Below are 7,356 nucleotides of genomic sequence, written 5' to 3'. Positions count from 1 at the left end.
ACATGAACTCAGGGGCATGAAGTCCACTTCTATAGTATAACCACTGGCACTGTCTAAATTTAGTCTGAAGCACCAAGACAAGAACTTTGGTCATGCAAAGAGGTCACTTGAGGCAATCAGGAGGCAGGTACAAGGACCTTGGCATGACTGGAAATAGGTGAATACAAGAACACATCTTGTGTCTGTAAGGAATGTAGATGTCATCAACATGGGCACACTGGCCTGTGCTAGAACAGTGTATATATGGGTTAAGGACATGACTGACGCCTGAGGTCAGGCTGACTGGAGGTCATTGTCAATTTTCCTTTTCAGTCCAGGGTTCTAGTTTGCCTGACAGTCACCCCCAACCAGGATGAGATTCAGCCAATGTAATAAAAACTGAATCAGACGTCAGAAGCAGAGCAGTGGCCGAGGTGGTGTTGGCCAGGCTGTGGGGTGGGAGCCCATGGCGGGATCCAGGTAAGCTGAGCACCCAGCTGTACTGACCCCTGACTCCTGCTGCCTACTGTTGAGCCATGGAGATCAGCACCGAAATCAGCCACAAGATCTGGAGTGCCATTAAGGGAAAATTGCAGGAATTAGGAGCTTATGTTGGCTTCATGTTGTGTTAGATAAACTTCACTCTGTTACAACTGAACCCTCTAAAGTCTTCTGGTACCAGCATCTTTGACAGTAATGTGCCTTCAGATAAGAGGAGTTTTAGTAGGGGACAATGAGAGAAGGCATGAAGCTGTTGTCCCTCCTCTTGCTATTCCCAGCAATAGACCTGAGAAAAGAGATCTCAGGGTTTCTACAAGTTCACAGGAGCAGAAAACCACTAATGTCAGACAGACTTGCTATGATGGAGCTTCAACATGACTAATGTCAATACTGAAACCTTTAAGAAAGCCAGCACCTTCTGAAGATGTGACTGATATTAAGCCAGAACCAGATGATCTTATTAATGAAGACTTCAATCTTGTGCAGGAGACTCACTATCTCAAAAAAACCTACAGTGACACTTGCATATGGTTCTTCTTGCCCTTTTATTGAAATATATAGACCTCCTGCAAGTAGAAATGCAGACACTGGTACTTATCTAAACATGCTGCAGTTTCAACCACAGCAGAACAGTATTCATGCTGTCAAGCAGCTTGATATACAGAACACCCAGGTAAATGAACCAGAGCACTTGTGTGAACCAGAAATACTTAACAGCTTACAGAAAACTTACAGTTCCTTCAGAAAAGAAAGTTGCCTGTGGTAAGTTCAGTTGTTCAAGTAAAGAAATTCAGTCATGATGGAGAAGATGAGGAGGAAGATGATGATTATGGCTCGTGGACAGGGAGTGTGTGCAGCAGTGTGTCAGTACCAGGAAAACTGGAGAGGAGACCTTTTCTTCCACCTTCTAAACAAGCTAACAAGAATCTGATTTTGAAGGCTATCTCTGAAGCTCAACAATCTGTAACAAAAACAACTAACTCGGGCTGGAGAGATGGCTTAGCGGTTAAGCGCTTGCCTGTGAAGCCTAAGGACCCCAGTTCGAGGCTCGGTTCCCCAGGTCCCACATTAGCCAGATGCACAAGGGGGTGCACATTTCTGGAGTTTGTTTGCAGAGGCTGGAAGCCCTGGCGTGCCCATTCTCTCTCTCTCTCTCTCTCTCTCTCTCTCTCTCTCTCTCATTGCTCTCAAATAAATAAATAAATAAATAAATAAAAAAACTAACTCCTCTACAGTACCACAGAAACATACACTTCCAGTTGCTCCCAGAACTTGAGCTTCTCAAGAATTGCTAGCAGAATTGGTCCAAGGGCAAAGTAGGACCCCCAGAATAAGTTCTCCTGTTAAAGAAAAGGGGGCAAAAGGAGAACATACAGAAAATATTCCAGGAAATCAATAGTGACAGTTGTTATCCTGACTACAAATTGACCAAGTTAATGGTAGAAACAATGGAGATGAGCCCAGCCAAGATGAATGATCTGAATATGGCATAAACCAGACAAGCTTTTGGAGTGCTACAAATACTTGCCTGCTTGTAAAAATGCAGACGAATGTACATACCATCATCCAGTTTTACCTTGCAAAGCCTTCCCCATTTGTAAATTTGCTGCAAAATGTTTGTTTGTGCATCCAAATTGTAAATATGATACAAAGTTTACTAAACCAGACTGTCCCTTCACTCACATGAGTAGAAGAATTCCAGTACTGACTCCAAACACAGCAGTCACTTCACCATCACCATCTTCTAGTGGTCAGCTCCGCCATCACTTTCCAGCTTGTAAGAGGTAGAATGTCCCTCCTATCATCCAAAACACTGTAGTTTTAATACTCAGCGTACAAGACCAGACTGCACCTTTTACTATCCCACCATTACTGTACCACCAAGACATGCCTTGAAATGGATTTGACCTAAAGCCAGCAAATGACACCCAGTCCTACCTGGCAGAAGATCATGCTGTTTGGAAGCTTCCATGTCCTGATGTAAGATGTTCTACAGAACTTGTCAAATCTTTGAAATTTATAGTATATTTCTTTTATAATAATTTTATTACCCAACTGAAGTACTTAATTTTTCATGTTTGTAAGTTTATTAAGTGGTTTCAACATTGTTTTGTTTTTGTTTTGATTATGAAAGACAGTTTAAAGAAAAAAACAAGTCCTATTAAAGCATTTGAGGTGTGTTTGTAAAAACAAACAAAAAAAATGAATCAAATTGTTGCCACCTGCTGTTGTGGCCATCACTCGGAGGGTGAGGTAGAAGGATTACCATGAATTTGAGGCCAGCCTACTACATATTGCATTATCAGTCACTCTGGGCTCATAAAAAGAAAACACAAAATCAATCATTACAACTCTCATCCTGGGCACTTGTAATTCTATCTGCCATGTAGTGGAGAATCAGTGTGGTCATGGCATGCTCATTTTGGGCATCTTATGAGACAGAGATCCCCCACAGCAAGATATCAACACACTTGGTATGAATAAAGATTATGTATGTCTGTGTGCCATAGGTACAAGGACCCTCAATTTCCACAGCCCATGTCACAGCATGTGGAGGTGAGCCCCAAATCACATCCAGTTATAGAGGCAGGGGATCTAATAAATAGGATGGTTGGGCACTCAGGGCTGCAGAACTCTAGTTGAAGGAATGCCCACCCAGACTTGGTGGAGACAGGCTTCCCATGGAATGTGCAGATAGAAGTCAGTCCTGCCCAGCAGGGGCAACAGTGTGAGCCATAGGCAGAGGCAGCATGGTTTGGCAGTGGCATAAATCAGCATAAAATTAAAGAGATTAAAAGGTCCATATATAGAAGGAAATACAACTATCCACTCACATGACATAGATGGTCAACATATGTGGAAAATCTTTCAGAATCCATACTATATTTTCACTACAAGTGAGTAAATTCAATCAAACCAGAAAGAAAATAAAATACATGAAATCCATCACATATCAAAGCAAACTGAAAGAAATGAAATTAAGAAAATTCAATAAGAATGAAGTGAGACATCTGGATAAGATGGCAGCATAGGAACCATGCCAAAGCAGCTTAGGGGAGAAAAAGCAAAAAAAAAAAAAAAAAAAAAAAAGGCAGCAAAATGCACACACACTTATCCTAAAAATTGAGGTATATAAGAAGAAAGTAAAAGGGCAGCAGAAAAGTAGGAGAGATCCAGAGTAGCCAGAGCCCACACAGGCAGGCCGAAGCAGCTCCAGCAGCAGCGGCTCTAGCAGTGATGGCTCCAGGCCCATGGGGCCACAGCTGCCAGGCTTGGCTTGAGCAGCAGGAAAAGCCAATGCCGAGCTCCGGCAAACAAAGCCACAGTCCAGTCTGCCTACTTGAACCCACAGTGCACCAAAGAGGGACCCAAGCAGGAGCACAGCATAACTGAGACCAAAATCATCCCAAAAGGTAACTAGGATTACAGCAGGTCAGTACCCACCTAATAAACCTGGTATATAGCCCTGAACTGGAAGTGCTAATTGCACCTTCCACATCAGGATAAATTATATGTTAAATCTGATAGATGATCAGATTTTTTTTCATTCTTAAATAAGCTATATCTTGGGCTTGTTATTTGTTGCTTCCTGATTTATAGTGGCTTTGTTTCCTCTTCTGTAATACATTAGGAAAGGGTCTCACTTAGTCACAAGCTGACTTGGAACCCTCAACATACCAGAAATCTTAACCTCCTTGTTGATAGAGGATCTGGTTGTCATAATACCTACTCCTGTCTAAATACTCTGTGCTGTTTTTCATTGAATGTGTACATTGTTTAGTGAAATTTTAGAATCTATCCATATTTTGTTCCACTCAGCCTACTTGAATACTCCCATAGCAGGCAAACTCAACACCTAGGTTCACTATTGCAGATACTCTGAGAGCCTTAAGAGCCATACCTAGCACCTTAAGCTCCTACCTTGAAGATATATAACATCAGATCAATTGATACAGCTAATAATACCCAGCTAACTAGAAAATCCAAGCATTAAAATAATCAAAGATGCCAAAATATATACATTATAACACAAGAAACACCAAAAATCTGGACAATACAAACCCACCAAAAAGTATTAATGCATCAAAAATGACCTCCAGTGAGAACAAGTTAGATGAAATATCTGAGAAAGATTTCAAAAGAATGATTGTAAATATGTTCAAAGAAGTCAAAGAAGAAATCAAAGAACCAAAGAGAAAATCAAAGAATCAAAGATGAAATCAAAGGAATCAAAGAAGACACAGGACACCAATTTAATGAAATAAAGAGGTCAATAAACAAGACATAAATAAGGAAATAGAAATAAAAAAGTAAAACCAGTCAGAATTACTCGCAGTGAAGAACACAGTTAATTAAATAAAGAACTCTGTAGAAAATATCTCCAGTAGAATGGATGAAGGAGAGTACAGAATATCTAAGCTAGAAGACCAGGTGGCAGATCTAATACAGTCCAATAAAGAGAAAGACAAAGTAATAGAAAAGTATGAATGGGAATTTCAAGATATTCAGGACACTATGAAAAGATCAAACATAAGAATTCAGGGTATAGTAGAAGGACAAGAATTTCACTCCAAAGACATAGCAGGTGGCTTCAACAAAATCATAGAAGAAAACTTCCCCAAAATTGGGAAAGAAGTGCCAATGAAGATACAGGAATCCTTTAGAACACCAACCAGACAAACCTAGAAAGAACCTCTCCTTGCCATATTATAATCAAACTACCAAACACACAAACCAAAGAAAAAATATTGAAAGCTGTTAGGGAGAAAACTCAAGTTACCTACAAAGGCAAGCCCATCAGGATCATAGCAGATTACTCAACAAAAACTTTAAAAGCCAGAAGGGCTTGGAGTGATGTATTCCAAATTCTGAAAGATAACAACTGTCAACCAAGGTTACATTATCTTCCAAAACTATCCACTCAAATAAATAGAGAAATAAGGACATTCCATGACAAAAGCAGACTAAAGGAGTATTTGAAGACAAAACCAGCTCTACAGAAAATACTTAAAAGAATCCTCCATGCTGGAGAGAAAGAAAAGCACACATATAAGAAACATGGAAAAAACAAACAATACTCAAATACTAGTTAACACAAGAGAGCAAAGGTAGAACCAGAAGAACTACAAAAAAATGGCAAACATAAATTCACACCTTTCAATAATATCTATTAATATCAATGGCCTCAATGCCCAAGCCAAAAGACATAGGTTTGCAAATTGGGCTAAAAAGCAGGATCCTACAATTTGTTGCATCCAAGAAACCCATCTTCTACAAAGGACGGACATTATCTTAGGGTGAAAGGTTGGAAAAGGGTGTTTCAAGCAAATGGGCCTAGAAAACAAGCAAGGGTTGCTATACTAATATCGGACAAGGTAGACTTCAGTCCAATGTTAGTCAAGAAAGATAAGAAAGGTCACTTTATATTGATTAAAGGCACCCACCAACGGGAGGACATTACAATTCTAAACATATATGCACCTAACATGGGGGCTCCCAAATTCATCAAACAAATGCTATTAGAACTAAGGTCACAGATAACACCAAACACAGTAGTAGTGGGTGACTTCAAAACCCCACTCTCATCAATTGACAGGTCATCCTGGGAAAAAAGAAACAGAGAGGCATCTGGACTAAGTGAGGTCATAGAAGGAATGGACATAATAGATATATACAGGACATTTCATCCAAATGCTGCAGAATACACATTCTTTTCAGCAGCACATGGAACATTCTCTAAAATACAACATACATTAGGACACAAAGCAAATCTTAACAAATTCAGGAAAATTGAAATAACTCCTTGCATTCTCTCTGACCCTAATGGAATCAAACTACAAATCAATAGCAAGAAAAGCTATAGAGCATACACAAAATAATGGAAACAAAACAATACACTACTAGATGATGAATGGATCAATGAAGAAATCAAGAAGGAAATCAAAAATTCATAGAGTCAAATGATAATGAAAACACAACATACCAAAATCTCTGGAACACAATAAAGACAGTCGTAAGAGGTAAATTTATAGCTTTAAGTGCCTATATTAAGAAATTAGAAAGGTCACAAGTAAATGACATAACACTTTACCTTAAAGCCTTGGAAAAAGAAGAATAAGGCAAACCAAAAATTAGTAGATGGGAAGAAATAATATGATTAGTGAAGAAATTAGTGAAATAGAAACCAAAAAAAAAAAAAAATTCAAAGAATCAATGAAACAAAGAGTTGGTTATTTGAAAGGATAAATAAGATTGATTAACCCTTAGCAAATCTGACTAAAAGAAAGAGAAGAGACAGAAATTAATAAAATTAGAGATGAAAAAGGTAACATCACAACAGATACCAGAGAAATTCAAAAAATCATAGGGACATACTACAAAAGCATATACTCCACTAAGTCTGAAAATCTGAAAGAAATGGATGATTTCCTTGATTTATATTACCTACCTAAATTAAATTGAGATCAATAAATTAAATAGACCTATAACAAATATTGAGATCCAAGCAGTTATCAAAAATCTCCTAACTGTGTGTGCACATGCATGTGATTATTGATATCAGATGTCTTCCTCCATCATACTTCATCATATATTTGAGACAGTCTTTCACTAAAGCTAGAGCTCACTGAATAGGCTAGATAAGCCTCCCAATAAACCCTGGAGATCCTCCTATCTCTGCCTCCCCAGTGCAGGGAATACAGGTGCACATCATCATACCAAGAATTTTATGTGGGTGCCAGGGGTCCTAATTCAAGTCCCCATGCTTGTGTAGAAAGTATTTTACACACAGATCATTCTCATCAGATGTACTTTTCTTAAACTATTAGTGTTAATATAACATTCGCCTATGGATACTCTCTTGCTTAAGCCTTGTGT

At 38.9% G+C, this 7,356-nt stretch overlaps 1 pseudogene; it reads left to right on the top strand.

Moving 5' to 3' along the window:
• The first annotated feature begins 515 nt into the window (after positions 1-515).
• Positions 516-2,405, top strand: LOC101616659 (annotated as a pseudogene).
• Positions 2,406-7,356: the final 4,951 nt, after the last annotated feature.

The sequence above is a fragment of the Jaculus jaculus genome, chromosome 1 (assembly GCF_020740685.1).
Source record: "Jaculus jaculus isolate mJacJac1 chromosome 1, mJacJac1.mat.Y.cur, whole genome shotgun sequence".
NCBI classification, from domain to species: domain Eukaryota; kingdom Metazoa; phylum Chordata; class Mammalia; order Rodentia; family Dipodidae; genus Jaculus; species Jaculus jaculus.
The sequence above is the reverse complement of the archived record's forward strand: the minus strand, read 5'-3'. Positions and strand labels throughout refer to the sequence as shown.